This window comes from Sus scrofa, chromosome 7 (genome assembly GCF_054392235.1).
Source record: "Sus scrofa isolate SSC_HxYL_T2T_F1_AM1 chromosome 7, Sscrofa_HxYL_maternal_Yorkshire_Landrace_v2.0, whole genome shotgun sequence".
Taxonomy (NCBI): Eukaryota; Metazoa; Chordata; class Mammalia; order Artiodactyla; family Suidae; genus Sus; species Sus scrofa.
The window spans coordinates 44,512,536-44,530,365 of NC_139389.1; positions in this window are offsets into that span (position 1 = coordinate 44,512,536).

Here is a 17,830-nt window from a genome sequence, read left to right on the forward strand (position 1 = left end):
TTCCCAACTCTTCCAGAATCATTTTTGGGGAGCTCATCGAGGGGACCCGAAGTATAGGCTATGTGTGTGCTTCTGTGTGTGTAAGTTTGCATGAGTGTGCTGGACTAGCAGTGGCTCACTGGCCGTCTCTCATTACCCCTCATAATCAGAGAGAAAGGATGCATAGGATGTTCACTACTTTGAGTTCTATGCGTCTCTGTACCCTTCCTTAATGTGGGCACCTCTTTATAACTCGCCTCTGTGGACACGTCAAGTAGTTCTCCACTACCCTCCAGTGGTTGTATGTAAGCCCTAGGAGGCAGGGATGAGGCTAGTGCTTCCTTACTGGCGCATGTAGATCTTCTGTGTACACTTGTTGGGTGGATGGATGGATGGATGGATGAATAAACAATGGGCAGTGAATGAGGAAACTGAATCCCAGAAAAGTGAAATAACCTACCCAAGCTCATATGGTTAGTGTTGGGCACAATTGATACTAAAATGCAGGCCTTCTGACTCCTAGCTCAGTGCTTCATGTTGCGTCCACAGCACTGAGAGAAGATCTTGAAAAGCAGAGGCATGGAGTTCCCATTGCGGTTCAGTGAAAAGGAATCTGACTAGTATCCACGAGGACGCAGGTTTGATCCCTGGCCTTGCTCAGTGGGTTAAAGATCCAGTGTTTCCATGAACTATGGTGTAGGTCACAGATGCATCTTGGATCCTGCGTTGCTGTGGGTTTGGTATAGGCTGGCAGGTGCAGCTCCAATTCGACCCCTCGCCTGGGAGTTTCCATATGCCTTGGATGTGGCCCTAATAAGACAAAAAAAAAAAAAAAAAAAAAAAGCAGGGGCAGATATAGGCATGAACCAGAGAATGACTAGCTTCTTGGTTAAAGCCAGCTGAGGACTCTGGCATGAAGTCCCTTAGAATTTAAGAACAAAAAACATCAACTCTAGAGTCCAAAGATCTGGATTCTAGACTGGGCTCTGACGTTGGGTAGACAAGTCACATCTCCTCCTTCAGGCTCAGTTTCCTTATTTGTAGAATGGGTTATATTTGACTGCATGACATTCAAAGGGCTCTGAGCTCTGGTATTTTAAAACCCCATCATTCTAGATGCCAGTGGATATACAAATCCAATTAATTCATTTAGGCAATAAATAATAATAGCAATCATTATGATTGTTATATTTTCCAGCTGGATGGGAGATGTTTGGCTGGGAGGCTTTTCCTCCCTGTTGCTATTTGGGGAATTCAGAGCTAAATATAGCCCAGTGCCAGGCATTCCAAACACCATCATCTCAAATTAGGAAATACATTTGCACCTCCTATCAACAGTCCTGTGGCAGACACGCTGACAACTCTGGCAAAGATGCAAGAAGACTGTTTCCTCCCATGGAAAAAAAAAAAAAAATCCATGTCTGCCTCTTGGGAAAAAACGGTCCAGAGATTCTGTGGAAAAACCTGATGGCAGGGTAAGAGGAAGATGTAGGGATATAGGTAAGGATTGACCCTAGCCCCCAGGAGGACTGGCATATTATCACTAGTGTTAACTGAACACCTACTATGTGCCAGGTTATGTGCTAGGTGTTTTGTATATGTTACTTTTACCCTCATGGCAACCTTGAAAAGTAATCTCTCAAAGCCATATAGCTTGGAAGTAACAGAGGAGAGATGGGCATCTCTGACTGCCTCGACCTAAGGTTCAGGTGTTATCCATTGCGGTTGTCAGCCTCTCTGCGGGTCCCTCCTCCTCTCCTTCCTCCAACACTAGTGGATGCTCAGCCATGTTTCTGACCGGGTACTGAACATGCAAAGGTAAGGAAGCCTGGGTTCTTGCTCACAAGACCTCCCAGTTAGTGCTTCATGGATAATAGGAACTGATCATCAAAACACAGCGGGACTCAATGGTAAAGAGAAACATGGAGTGAGATGGGAACCTAGACTGGGAGCGAGCAGAAAAGGCTCCAGAAAGGAAGCAGAGTTTTGAATCAAATCATAAAGGGTGGCCAGCAGTTGACAGGCCTTTGGGGCATAAGACGTGGGCTGAAAGAAGCAGGGATACAGGAAAGGTGCGCTGGGTTTGGGGGTGCAGCCCCCGGGGGTAGAAGTGGAGTCTTGCCCCCTCTCTGTCATCCCCTCTCCACTCCCAACATTAAGCGGCGCTATGATCTCGCGGAAGGAAGAGCCAGTTCAACGCGCCCCCGGCTAAGAACTCTTCTTCCTGGGAGAGAGAAACCACTCGAGTCTTCTCGCTAGGAGACCTCGAGAATCCCAGAGATTAAAAAAATAACATGCAGGGACCTGCGCGGTGGGCTGGAGCCAGAATAACCCAAAGAAACTCCGCCCCCTCCCTCGACCCACCTCCACGCCGCCGGCTCTGCAACCCTGCTCTCTGAGTGGGACAATGTCCCCAGGGAGTCAAAGCTTTTCCAGTCGAAACTGACTGCTGCTGCCTTTGGCTCTTAGGCTGACAGCACTCTGGAGATGGACACAGGGTCTCTCTGCGCGGCCTCAATTGCTTCCTCCTCCAGTCTCGGCCACAGTCTTCCTCTAACCCCCCTCCCGTGGCACCCCATCGGTTCTGTCCCCCTAGACTCCATCATTTCCTCCGCCTTCTGCCCGACCCCTGAGTCCTCCCCTGCCCTCCCTCCCCGCTCTCGCCTCCATCCCTCCTCATTTTCCCCCAGCACTTCTCTCTCCAGCCTTAGCTTCACGATGTCAGAAAATAAAAATAAGCCACTTTTTATGCTTTGTTCCTAAACCCGAGCCAATAAAAGCCTCCTTTCCTTTGAGGAGAAGGGAAAGTAATAACTCCGGCATTAGCAGGGAGCATAACACACTTATTTGTCATCTTGGTGGAGCTCTGTGGGGACAGCTCCTCCCGCATCCTTGCCTGCTCCCAGATGCAGATGTACTCTGGAGGGGAGGGCAACTGGCAGGCTTGACAGGGCTGTGACCTGACACCATGTTCCCTGCCCTTCACACCTGGCCCCTCCCCTTTGGATGTGGCTGAGTCCTATTTCTTAGCCAGGACCCTAGCACCATCTCCATCATCTCAGCATAAAGAGGCTTCAAATAGCCTGAGCCCAGCTCAAGGGTGGCTTTCATGGTGGGGCCAAGCCCAGCCCTGCCTTCTACCCAAAATATTTCAGGCTGTCATGAGCTGAGAATTCCCAGGCTGGGGGGTAGATCCCATTCCTGCCCTCAGGGACTCCCAGTTTGATGGAGCAGCTAAAGTTCATAATCTCAGTGCCAACTATGACATTTAGAATGGATAAGCAATGAGGTCCTACTGCATAGCACAGGGAGCTATAGCCACACTCTTGGGATAGACCATGATGGAAGATAATATAAGAAGGGGAACGTGTATATATGTATGCCTGGGTCACTTTACAGCAGAAACTGGCACACCATTATAAATCAACTATACTCTAATAAAGAAGGTTTAGCAAATAAAATTCGGAGTTCCCGTCTTGGCTCAGTGGAAACAAATCTGACTAGCCTCCAAGAGCACGCAGGGTCAATCCCTGGCCTTGCTCAGTGGGTTAAGGGTCTGGCATTGCCATGAGCTGTGGCGTAGGTCGCGGATGCATCTTGGAGCTGGCATTGCTGTGACTGTGCCATAGGCCAGCAGCTACAGCTCCAAGTAGACCCTTACCCGGGGAACCTCCATATGCCATGAGTAAGGCCCTAAAAAGAGAAAATAAAAATAAACAAATAAACAAAATTCATAATCTCAGCGCTTCCAGTCAATAAAACCCCTCCCCTCAAGGAGTTCCCAAGTTCACAGCTTACTCCCCCCAGCACGTGAAGACTACTAGAGGGGTGATGCAATGGAAAGAGAAAGAACGCACACAGTCTTTGGAGCTTGGGGTGCTGCTGACTCTACATAAATCCCAGCCCCAAGCGTAACTGACACTTTCGCCTGTAAACTGGTGCCTCTTTTCTTCTTTTCCTAGCAACCTGCATCCCAGAGAAGGGCCATGGAAACCTGTCACTGCCACGGCCCCTAACATCCCCTTCAGCAGGACTATGGAACATTTGTCTAGGATTCCTTGTGGTCTCTGCCTCTGTGACCATCTTTGCCACTCCCTCTTTCCTCCCGGTCCCGTGACGCGCATGTCAATCTCTGCCTCTTAGACTCTCTCTAGAGTAACCACAGCAGCATCCTTTTCTAACAGGCCAGCTTCATGCCAGGCCCTGCACTGGTTTCTTAACAAAATCTGAATCTCCACCTCTTGATTTCAGATCTGTTCTCCATCGTGGAAATTTCCATGTTGATGGCCAAAGGTAAATTCTGCTTCCGTGCCCTTCCCCTGCTCGGACCAGATTGGCCACGCATTCTGGATGCCCCGCTACAGGGATGGGAGACCAGTGACCAAATGTGGCGATTTCTAAACCCGCCCAGGACAATCAGCTGACACAATCTCCCTGGGTCTCTTTACACAGCTTAACACCCAACGCCCACAACCCGAAGTTCCCCGCCATGCATTCATTTCTTGAGGCCTTTATTATGAGGCTACAAATCCATTTTCCAGATGGTGTTGCTGGCACCAGAATAGCCTGGGACACTGGCTCAAGGCCACTCACTGCCCTGCACGGTGAAACATAGTGAGGGTCTGGAGGTGGGTGGAAGCTGTGGGGTAAGAGGCTGGGCCCCATGCTGCCGGGTGGTCCCTGTGAGCCGGGCCTGTTGTGAGCACGCAGCCCCTCTCCTGCAAGGCAGCCCCCAGCTCAGCTGGGCCTTGCGGCTCTGATCCAGGCTGCTGCAGTGGTCAGAGGAGAAGCCAGAGAGGCGGGCCCAACGTGGAGCTAACAGGACTGTCACACTCCTGCCAGGGACCCTGAGGAGCTAGGGGGCTGTCTACCAGACAGTTAGGGCCAATCTTTGAGGATGGAGAGAACAACTGCTTGGAGCACTGTGTGACCCAGTCTTGGTGGCCCTGTGGCTTCTCAGATTCCTCGGCTGAAGGGCTAGCAGTGAGGGGACAGTGCTCGTTACAACTTCCTCCTCAGCCTCCAGAACAGTCTGGGGTTGGGGCGAGGATGGGGAGGAGCCAGCTCTTAGCTGGAGACTCTTGGTTCCTTAAGTCAGGCTCTCCCCTGCCCACCAGGGAGAGAACATTAGGTCTGCCACCCCACTTCCTCTGGGAGCACCGGGTGGGGCAGGGCGTGTCTGCCTTGTCCCAAAAGTCAGGGATCAGGAATGTCTAGCCCCCTGCAGGACCCAGGAGAGCTGTATGGTGACCAGTTTTCCTGGGACTGAGGTCGGCTGTGGGGGTGGGGGGTGGGGGGCAGTTCCCGGAATATGACACTTTCAGGGCTAAAACTGGCAAAAAGTCCTAGGCAAACCAGGATGAGCTGTTCACCCTAAGAAATGTCTTGTCCTGCCCATCACAGGCCCCTGGCTCCTGGTTCCCATCTTCCTTCTTGTTCTTTACACATCTCTCGGGATTTAAAGTTCCTTGTTTAGCATTTATCTCAGCATGAAGGACAAAAGGAACATGTTAGAGGAACGGGCAAATAGATACCATCCCCGTGGCTACAGCTTACAAACACGGAGACCAAGCAGGACCCACGAAGACCCACGGAAGAGGTGACGGAAAGTGAGGGAGACAGCTATCCTCCAGGGAGGCAGGTGCTCCGACCAAGGGGCTGGCTCCCGTGGCCTTGACTGTACAGCTTTATTAAGTTTGCCCACTGCTCACCCCAGAGGATCTCAGAATGAAGGCCTGGCCATGGAGACGGATGGATTGGGAGCTTTCAGGGAGCAGGTGTAGAAGGTGGGCCGCCTCCCCTGTGCAACGGGAGTCAGCGAGGCATGTCCTCACCCTCTTGTTCACTCTCAGCTCCTGGAACACTTCCTCCCTTTGTTGGTTCTGTGTCCTTCTCAGCTAATCCAGGAATTCACCGCTTCCAGAGGAGTGGTTTCAGTGAATTTAGTCTTTTTTTTTTTTTTTAATGGTCATGCCGGCAGCATATGGAAGTTCCCAGGCTAGGGGTCAAATCAGAGCTGCAGCTGTTGGCGTACACCACAGTCACAGCAAGGCCAGATCTGAGCCATGTCTGCGACATACACCACAGCTTGAGGCAAAGCTGGATCCTAACCCACTGAGCGATGCCAGGGATTGAACTCACATCCTCATGGAGACAATGTTGGGTCCTTAACCCACTGAGCTACAATGGGCACTCTAAGGTTAGCCCTTATTCCACTTCAAGTGAGATGCGTGGACCTCTCCGATTAAAGGGGTCCCCTTCCAGTTCCAAAGTTGGTGAAGGATATGTCTTCTAACCTGGACTGCCTGTGGAGGATAAGGCTGGGCACAGCTGAATGGATGCATCAAAATCTCAAATACAGCTGGGCGTCCCTTTCACCACCTGTCATGGCTGTAGCATGTGTATTGTGACTTTTATTTTAATTTGTGCTTTTAAAAGCCTTGCAATGTAATTTAGACTATAATTTTTGCTCTAAGGTAAAATGCCTCCCCTCTTCCCATTATCGTGTGTGTGTGTGTGTGTGTGTGTGTGTGTGTGTGTGTGTATTTAAAATACCCATTACATGTTTCTTTTAATTGGGCATTTACAAATCAGATGGAGGACAGAGGAAATTTCTTGCACCAGTCTTCCAGGAAAGGAAAAAAGTAGCTCCGATGTTCTATATGTTTGGGGAGAAAAACAATAACCGGCTAATATTCATAAGAACTAACGATTAGCAAATTAGGACTCAAGGTATTTCTTCCCCAGAGAGTAATCATTTGTTTGTCTTAAATGAACAAATGGGTCGATTACAATTTTTAGCATGTGAATGTGTTGACTGAACCTGACAAGCAGCTGTGAAATGCAAACAGACGTGAGAGGACATAATCTCATTCTCAGCCTGCTAATGACTATGATGAAGGCAGAACATCATACTAAAAACCAAAAAGATTAGCCTGGCAGTTATACATTTATTTGAAAGTTTTTTAACTTGTGCATGCCATCTCTGTTCTTTGGGGTAGCCTCTTGCTGCAAACCTGTTGCTTAAAAGCTAAGCAGGTTGGGGAGTTCCCGTCGTGGCACAGCGGTAAATGAATCCGACTAGGAACCATGAGGTTGTGGGTTCCATCCCTGGCCTCGCTTAGTGGGTTAAGGATCTGGTGTTGCTGTGAGCTGCGGTGTAGGTCGCAGACATGGCTTGGATCTGGCATTGCTGTGGCTGTGGTGTAGGCCGGCAACTGTAGCTTCAATTTGACCCTGAACCTGGGAACCTCCATATGCTGTGGGTGCGGCCCTAAAAAGCAAAAAAAAAAAAAAGCAGGCTAAGCAGGTTGGTATTTACCAATATAAGGAAAAATCTAATTTCCTATAAATTTGGGGATATATACAGATACTTTCAACAATATTTTCCCAACATATTTTTAAATGAAAATTTTCAAATAGGCTGAAAAGAAAAAAATTATTTTTCTATAAACACTATACAATTATCACCTATATTCTGCAATCAACATTGTACAATATTTACTTTGTCATGTATCTATCATCTGTCATTCATGAATACATCCCATTTTTTATGTGCTTCAAAGCACATTACGGACATCATTGGAATTCACCTTTAAATACTGTAGTATACGTACCATTAACTAGAGTTTGATATTTGTTTATAGTTCTTTTTTAGGTGAAATTCACTTCCAGTGAATGTATCAATTTTTTTTTTTCATTTTTTGGCCATCCCATGGCATATGAGTTCTTGGGCTAGGAATCAGATCCAAGCATGGCTACAGCAATCCTTAACCAACTGTGCTGGGCCGGGCATCGAATCTGCGTCCTGTCTCTACAGAGACACCACCAATCCCAGTTGCGCCACAGCAGGAACTCCTGTATCAATCTTAAATACACCATTTGATGAATTTTGACAAATGCACATATCTGTATAACCCAAATCATCACAGAAAGTTCCCTGAGGAGTTCCCATTGTGACTCAGTGGGTTAAGAACCTGACATAGTGGCTGTGAGGATGTGGGTTCGATCCCTGGCCTCCCTCAGTGGGTTAAGAATCCAGCGTTGTCGTGGCTGCGGTGTAGGCCACAGATAGACCTCTGATTTGACCCCTAGCCCAGAAACTTCCATATAGTGTGGCTGTAAAAAGAAAATAAAAAATAACATAATATAAATTTTTTAGAAAAAGAAAGTTCCTTCCTATCTCTTCCAGGCAATCTGCACCATCCCCCACTCCCTGCAAAAGGTAAGCGCTGTTCTGAATTTTTTTTAAACCATAGAATATTTTGTCAGTTCTAGGATTTTACATAAGTGGAAGCTTAAGCATATAGTATATGCTCTCTTGCATAAGGTTCCTTTCACATAGTATTTTTTTAAAACTTCATCCACATCAGTCAATAAATTATTCCTTTTGATGGCTGAGTAGTAGTTCGTTGCATGAATATATCTGGGTTTAATTGCCCATTCTCCTGCTAGTGGACACCTGGACTGTTTTCAGCTTGGGGAAATTAATAATAAAGTTCTTATGAATATTCCATACAATACTTCTTGTGAACATATGCTTTCATTTCATTTGAGTAAACATCTAGGAATGAAATTACTGAGTCGTGGGTTAGATGTATGCTTCGTTTTATAAAAAGCTGCCAGAACTTCCCAAAGTAATTTACCATTTTGCTTTCCTATCAGGAGAGTCTCTGAGAATCCCATTTCCAGTTCTGTATCCGCATCAACCGTGGGCTGTCACTCATTTTAATTTTAGCCGTTCAGATGGATGTGCAGTAATATATCTGTGGAGGTCTAATTTACATTTCCCTCATGACTAATGATGTTGAGCCTCTTTTTTTTCATATGGTTATTGACCATTCATCAATCTTCCTTTGTGAAATGTCTGTTCAAATTGTTGCCCATTTTTATTGAATTGTTTGTCTTTTTCTTATTGAGTTGCAGGAGTGATGCATATATTCTGGACACTAGTCCCTTGTCAGATACATGCTTTGCAAGTATTTCTCTCTATTTGTGGCTTGTCTATTTTTTTCCTCGATAGTGCTTTTGGATGAGCAGAAGTTTTTAATTTTTATGAAGACTGATTTAACCATGTTTTCTTTTATGGTTATTGCCTCCCTTTATTCTGTCTAGGAAACCCTTGCTACCCCCAAGCCACAAAGATATTTTCCCAGTTTCTTCTAGAAGCTTCCAGAATTTATGATCCATATCAAATTGATTTTTGTATATGTGTAAGGCAAGGGCCTAAATTTGTTTCCCCATGTTAATGTACAGTTCTTCCAGTGCCATTTGCTGAAAGGACTTTCCTTTTCTCCTTTACAATGATTTGGTGACTTTGGTGAAAAGCAATTTTTTGTAGATATATAAGCCTATTTCCAGGCTCTCTATTCTGTCCCACTGATCTATTTGGGGATCCTTACATCAGTCCTTATAGTTTGGATTAATGTAGCTTTTGCAATAAGTCTTGGAGACAAGGAGCCTTCCTCCAACTATGTTCTTTTTGAAAGGACTGCTTTGGGTATTCTACGTCCTTTGTGTTTCCATATAAAATTCAAAATTAGCCTATCAAATTTTTTTAAAATTTGGGATTATGATTGGTATTTTTGTGAAACTAAGGGGAGAATCTAATTTGGGGAAACTTGTCATCCTACCAGTTTTGAGTCTTCTAATTCATGAACATGGGATATCACTCCAGTTATTTAGATCTTTACTTTCCACGTGTTTTGAATTTTTCCTTCTTGTATTTATTTTATTTTTTTGGCCATGGCCGTAGCATGTGGAAGTTCTAGGGCCAGGGATAGAACCCATACCATGCAGCGACCTGAGCCACAGCAGTGACAACACCAGATCCTTAACCCCCTGAGATACCAGGAAACTCTGCCTTCATTTTTTTACGTTTATTCCTAAGTATTTTATAATTTGTTGCTATTGTAAGTAGAATTGTAGCAATCATTTGTTACTGTAGAAATCCAATTGCTTTTAGTGTTTGATCTTATATCTTATGATTTTCCTAAATTCATTTATTAGTTCTGGTAGTTATTTTGTTGCAAAAGCCCTAATTCCCAAGCATTTTCTATGTAAACAATCAGCTCATCTACAAATACAATTTTGTTTCTTCTTTTCCAATCTCTATGCCTTTCTTGCACTATTACATTGGCCATCAGGTCCAGTACACTTTTGAATTAAAGTGGTGAGGGTGGACATCCTTTCCTTGTTCTCTGTCTTAAGAGTGTTGGAATAATTCTCTATGGATCGCTCAAATTTGTGCAAGGATTTCTCCTCTGTAAGAGAAATGCTAACAAGTAGAGGCACTAGCATGTTGGTACAATGAACAGCCTAGAAAGACAGAGACAGTGTACCCCTCTGGAGAAGAGGGTCTGTTTGTTCACTGTCCAATTTTTTTGCCAGTCCCTCCAGGGAAAAGGCTGGGCAGGTTTTCTTGTAGCCCCTTAGGAAAGACAGAGCTAGCCTAAGCTTGGGATTCCTCATCTGTGGATCCTCAAGCTTAGGCTCCGCATGTGGACCATCCACATCCATTTAAGCTCAGTAGGACTTGAGGAGCAATGATGAGAACATGAAGCTTATGCTACCTGCTGGGCTATGAGTAACTAAGTTCTTTGTCTCTGAGCTAGGAGTCTCCTGTCTCCTGTCTGCATCTGCTATGGACTAAATTGTGTCCCCTCCCAAATTCATATGTTGAAGTACTAATGTGACTATATTTAGAGGTAGAGCCTATAAGGAGATAATCAAGACTAAATGAGATCGGAGATCCCTTTGTGGCACAGTAGAAATGAATTTGACTAGTATCCATGAGGATGCAGGTTTTATCCCTGGCCTTGTGTGGTGGGTCAAGGATCTGGCGTTGCCATGAGCTGTGGTGTAGGTCATAGATGTGGCTTGGATCCCAGGTTGCTGTGGCTGTGGCATAGGCCAGCAGCTGTAGCTCTGATTTGACCCTTAGCCTGGGAACTTCCATATGCTGCGAGGGTGGCCCTAAAAAGCAAAAAAAAAAAAAAAAAAAAAAAAAAATTTAATGAGATTTTAAGGTTGGGAACCTAGTCCAATAGTATTGGTGTCCTTATGAAAGAAGAGACACCAAAAAACCCATTTTCTCTCATACTCAGAGAAAAGGTCATGTAAAGACAAAACATTGTCTCTAAACCAAGAAGACATCTCTCACCAAAAACTGAACTCTGCTGGAAACTTAAGCTTGGACTTTCCAGCCTCCAAAACTGCGAGAAAGCCTTCAAAGCCTTCAAAGCTTTGTGCTTATTTAGGAATAAAATACTAATCTGTGGTACTTTGTTATGGCAGCCCCAGTTGACTAATACAATAGCCATGAAACTGTGGTAGGCTAACTTGTTAGCTTGCAAGTAGGGTAAAATTCAGACTCTTTACATTTCTGGAAAAGAGAGAAAACCCTAAATCTTTAATCATTAAGTATGATGTATACTGCAAGATTTTTGCAGACAATTTTAAGCAAATTGAGGAAGTTCCCGTCTAGTTTTAATTTACTAAGGGTTTTTCATATAATTGGACATTGTATTTGGTCAAATGCTTTGTCTGCATCTGCCAAAAGGATCATTTTTCTCTCCTTTATTATATTAATAGAGTGAATTATTTTGATCAATTTTGAATCAATACTAATATGGCATGACTAAGAATAATCCTTAATTACTCATGATGCCATATAAATATGTGTATATTGCCGTATTCCTTTTGCTAATATTTTCTTATGAATCTTCTCCTTTCTTTTGTAAAGGAATCTTATGTTCAAGAGGGATATTGGACTACAGCCTTTATTTTTTTGTACTGTTTTTGTCTGGTTTGGGTATTAGGATAATGCTGATCTTATTAAATGGGTTAGGACTTTTTTTCAACTCCTTTATTTATTTATTTATTTTATGATTTTTATTTTTTCTATTATAGTTGATTTACAATGTTCTGTCAATTTCTGCTGTCCAGCCAAGTGACCCAGTCATACGTATATATAAACATTCTTTTTCTCACATTATCCTCCATCACATTCCATCACAAGTGACTAGATAGAGTTCACTGTGCTAGACACAGGATCTCATTGCTTATCCACCCCAAATGCAATAGTTTCACCTCCTTTATTTTATGGAAGAGTTTGTATTAGTCAGCTTAGGCTGCCATAATAAAATGCCATGTGTGGATTGCTCAAATAACAGTAATTTATTTTCTCAGACTTGTGGAGGCAGATGTCCAAGATCAAGGTGCCAGCATGGTCAGGCTCTGTTAAGAGTTCTTTTCCTGCCTTGCAGGTTCCACCTTTTCCCTGTGTTCTTACACAGCAGAGAATGAGAGAGGGGTGGGGGGTGGGGGGTGGGGAGCACGGTATAGCATCTCTTCTTATAAGAACACTAATTCTCTCATGATGACTTTACTCTCATGACCTCATCCGAACCTAATTATCTCCCAAAGACCCCCCATCTCCAAATTCCATCATATTGGGGATCAGGGCTTCCATATATGAATCCGGTGGGAGGGGTACATAATTCAGTTCAAAGCAAAGTGAATGGAATTTGTATTATTTCATTCTCAAATATTTGCTAGAATTCATCAGCGAAACCACCTGAGCTTGGAGTTTTTCTTTGTGAAATGTTTAATTATGAATTCACTTTCTTTAATAGCTCTAGAGCTATTAATACGTTTCTATTTCTTCTTGAATCAGTTGTGGTAATTTGCTTCTTTCAAGAAATTTTTCCATTTAATCTAAGTTGTCAGGTTTATTGGAATAAAGTTATTCATATTTTCTTATCATCCTTTTAAATGTCTTTAAGATCTATAACGATGTCCTCTCTTCATTCCTGACATTAGTAATTTGTGTCTTTTCTCCTTTTTTTCTTAATGACTCTAGCTAGGAGTTTTGTGGTAGCTTTTGACAGGTAATTTTTTCCCTATTATTTATCTGTTTTCAACGTCATTGATTCCCGCATTTTATTCTTTCTTTCCTTGGCTTCACTTTGTGTTTGTGTGGCTCTGTTTCTTAAGCCTCTTAAGGTGGAAACTTAAATAATTGATTTCAGACATTTCTTCTTTCAAATGTAAACATTTAAAGCTATAAATTCCCCCTCCCAGCACTGCTTTAGCTGTCTCCCACAGATTTTGATGTGGTGTATTTTTCATTATCTTTCATTTAGGAGTATTTTTGAATTCCTCTTATGATTTCTTATTTAATTCATGGTTCTTTAGAAAAATGTTCCATTTCCAAATCTTTACAGATTTGCAGATATTTTATTGTTATTGATTCTAATTTTGTTTCATAGTGATTGGAAAACATAGTCTGTATATCTCCCACTCTTTTAAGCTTATTGAGACTTGTTTTATGGCCCAGTGCTTGGTCTATCTTGTAGAACAAACATATATATTCTACAGTTGCTGCATGTAGCCTTCTATAAATACCAACTAGGTCAAGGTAGCTGATATTGTTTTTCAAACCTTGACTCCAACTTTTGCTTGTGGTTTCCTTGCCTTCGACTAGGGAATTGACAGCCAAAATAAGAATTTGAGCTGCTGTGAGCATTAAATACATATGTGAAAACATGTAAAGCCCTTGGCAATACTAAAAAAGGCCGGTTACTTTTCCCTTCCTCTGTGTCAGGCTTTCCCTGGGGTCTGATGATTAGCCAGGATGAACTGAATGAGCAGACAGATTCAAGAAAGAGGTACATTTTTCCTGGTCTTTGCTCCTTCCCCTCCGTAATCAGAATCGGACCCTCCACTGCACGATGATAAGTGATCCTATTTTTATCTCTTGTCTTCCTGAGAAAAGACTTCGGTCGAAGAGAAGAGAACCTGGGCCAGACAGGTGTGAGTTGCAGGTGCCACGAGCGCCTTCATTTCCACATCCTGTTTCCAGGACAGACAGCATGAAGGATCACAGCTCTTCATTCTTTACAGAATCTGTGGGTGAGACTGCTGGGGGTCCCCAGGAACCATTCTCCCCGCCTTCTTTTAGGAATCCATTATATAACCATTGATAAAATGGATCTCCCACTTTTTAACTAGACACACGCCCACTCAATGACCTCACTTCCCAGGAGGAAGGTCTAGGAGGCTGTGGCCACATAACGCAGGTCTGCTCGATGGGAAGAGAAGAAAAGTGATATGTGCAACTTTCTTGTTACGCCCTTAGCGAGAGGGCCTGTCTTGCCCCTCCTCCTTCACCAGTGAGCGATCCTCATGGAGCATCAGGATGGAGGAAGTTTGAATTCCTGGCAACTTGGGGAGAAAGGAAGACAAAACAGTCCTGCCTGCACTGGATGACCTACTGTAATATTTTCAAATAAGAAGAAACTAAATTTCAATCTTATTTAAGCCACTGTATTTGGGGGTCTCTTTGTTAAAACCATCTAACCTGAATTCTGAGTAATTACTGAAGCTTTCCCAACTTAGAATTCCAGGGAATCTCTGCCGGTGTGTTGGTATTTCACATGAAAACTATTTACCAGTAAATAGGCTTTAGATCCCAGCTAGGTAGACTCATTTTTATAAGACTAGGAGCAATATTTGCCTTGTTTACCAGTGCATGTCTGGCATTCAGCTCAGTGCCTGACTCTTAAGCAAAGGCTTAATAAATATGGTAATACATTTATGAATGAGTAAATTTCGTCCTTCGCAAGATGTAACACTAGCCATACCACCCCTTGGACTAAGAACTGTCCACTACATCACCTACATACCCACGATAGGAAACACCAGGAGATATTTCTTGAAGTTTTGTGACCTAAATAACGTGCATTTCTTCTAAGCAGAATCTCCGGAGATTAGAAAAAATCTCCACTATTAGAGTTAAAATGTATTGTTCTTTGGCTCCCAGTAAACGTAGACTTGACCTTGGACTCTATCATTGCAAGTGTATAGCATCCACAGCAGCTGCAAGGCTGTGCCAAGCAGAGTCCTCCTTCAGGACCCCCGTAACCACTCCCTAGCTGCTCACAGTGTGGCCTGGTGGCCGCTGAGATAAACCCTCTTCTGGACTTGTCCTTGGCTTGGGCTGCCAGATAAAACACAGGGTACTTAGCTAAATTGAAATTGCAGTTAAACAACAAATACTTTTTAAAGCATAAGTATGTCCCACGCAATATTTGGGATATGCTTGTACTAAGAAGGACCCATTGGTAATCTAAAATTTGACCATAACTTGGCATCTTGTTTATTTACTTGGCTGAAGACAGTTGCCTTGCCCACAGTCACACTGCTTCCTCCAGCAGCCTAAATCCAAAGACTGATCCACGCGGGTGTGGAATGGCCTGGGCTTCTTGCCTCGATTTCCCTTCCACAGCTTATTGGAGGGACTGAATCATGGCCCAACTTTTCCTTCTGCCCAGTCTTGTTACTTTCCTTCCCTTCCACAGGTGTAGACCCCCCAGTTCACCCTAATACACTCCTTGATGCTACTGTCCTCAGACACTTCTTCCTGGAAAGTCAGGCCTGAGAGGGCACTTTTCAACCACACTCTCCTCCTGGTTTTGCCTCTTTCACCTCATTTTCCCTTTGTTCATGCTTCCTAATTTATTTTATTCTCTTATACTCTATGTGTTTTTCTAAAGGCCCCCAGATTCTCTTATGGAACAAGGTAGGATATTTATACATGCATGCACCCCACTCCCCATGCACACCTGATGTTTTGAGTCAATGATGACTAGAAAGAGCCCTGGAGCAGGAATCCCAGGCCCTAAGTCCACAAGTACAACCTGTGACTTGAGTAATTCGCACAGCATCCCTAAAACATCTCCCTGGAGAGTGAGGATAAAAGTTTTGCCTTTACAGATCTGCACAGAGGGGCCGGTGTTGGAGGGCTCAGCACACGTAACGTCTTTACAAGTCAAGCTTGTGCTGGGACTTGGGCCAGGCCTGGAAACAATCCTTTGCCCTCCTGTGAGGCCAAGGCCTCCTTGCAGCCAGTGTTGGGCATCCTCCAGTTGGTACAATGCTGCCTCCTGTGCCTCTCTCTACAATACACACTGTGTTTTCATGGTGACATGCAGCCTCAGGAGAGCAGGAAAGGTCCCGAGCTGCTGTTTAAACCACAGAGCCTGGAGTTCCCATTGTGGCTCCATGAGTTAAGGACTTGATGCTTTCTCCATGAGGACATGGGTTCGATCCCTAGTCTTGCTCAGTGGGTTAAGGATCTGGCATTGCCACAAGCTGCAGCATAGTTTGCAAAAGTGGCTCAGATCCAGCGTTGCTGTGGCTGTGGTGTAGGCTGGCAACAGTTCCAATTAGACCCCTAGCCTGGGAACCTCCATATGCCACAAGAGCAGCCCTAAAAAGACAAAAGACAAAAAAAAAAAAAATGATCAAAGTAGGAGTTCCCTGGTGGCCTAGTGGTTAAAGATCTAGCATTGTCACTGCTGTGGCTCAGGTCACTGCTGTGGTGTTGATTTGATCCCTGGCCCGGGAAATTCTGCATGCTGCTGTTGTGGCCAAAATAAATTGTCAAAGTAAAGAAATCCTCTGTTTTTCACAGGTTGGCTGCAGAGAGAAACTAGGGAGAAAATTCAGATTTTTCCAGGAAGTCCAGGATGAGAAGGCTGTGTCTGGGAGCTTTTGGGTGCCTCCGATTCAGGGTCCTAAGATTCAAGTCTGAACTGACAACTGCTGCCAGGCCTGGAGTTTGTCCCTTGATGGTTCCTTACCTAAGTGTGTCTTAGCGTGAAGGACCATGGAGTACCTGGGCACAGACAGATGGCTTTAAGAAGCTGCCACCTCAGTGGACCCTCAAGCTCTTGAATGAGCCAAGGAGGGCAGGGGTCTGGGGATGTACCACCCACTGTGCTGAACAACCTTTAGGGACACTGGGGATGGTGAAGGCGATAGTGACAATGCCCAGGTCATGCTGCGATTGGAGGAAGAGCCCAGCCCAGCCCACACAGGCTCAGGAGGCGGGAGGATAAATCTGCCCTTTTTTGTTGATGCCTCTGCCTTGTCCTCCCAAAGAAATCTGATTATCTGGGCTCTGCTGGCAGATGTCAAAATGAAATGTTTGCGCCCAGGTCCCCCCCTTTGGTGGTGGTGGGGGTGCTGGGACCAGCTCCCGCCTTGCTGTCAACAAGCCATCATTAATCCTCCTCTCTTACAGTCGATATCTGATGTCACTTTTTCTGGTTTGTGTGGCTTGGTGACCTTCCCTTATTTTGTTCCTGATAAAGACGGCTCCGATGGGGCCGGGCCTGCGGTGAGCCCTTTAATTCAAAGGACATTAAATCAGAGACAGCAGGCAGCTCCTGGGGTCAGCTCTGAGGGGCTCTGGCCACCTGCTGCTCTGGCCACTGCTGCCCCGCATGCCTGTGGCTGTGATGTAGTGCTTTCTTCACAGCAGTTTCTTACTTTCTCTTGATAAGCGCGCTTTCCGGAAGGTTCCCGCTCAGCTGTTCCTGAGGGGCACCCTGGACTCCAGGGTTATGGCTCCTAGAGGTACCCTTGTTGCACCCACACACCCACACCCACCCACCCACACACACACACACACACACATACACACACACACGTTCATAGCAGTGTTCTTGACAGTAAGCCAAACCGAAAGAAATTCAAACGCTCATCAATCAGAGAACTGAGAAACAAAGGGTAGCCGAGTCATACAATGACATTCTGGAGCATGATGAAAATGAGCAGAGACAACTACAAGCAACAGTTGAGAGGGTGCCCACAAACATAATGTATGTAAATGAAGCCAGAAGCACAAAAAATATATACATTTTTATTCCATTTGCATGAAGTTCATATGCAGGCAAAACTAATGGGCACTTGGGGGATTCTGGGTGGCTGACGATGTTCTGTTTCCTGAACCTGAGTTACGCATGTGGATTCAGTGTGTGAGCCCCCATCTCATGTGTACAGT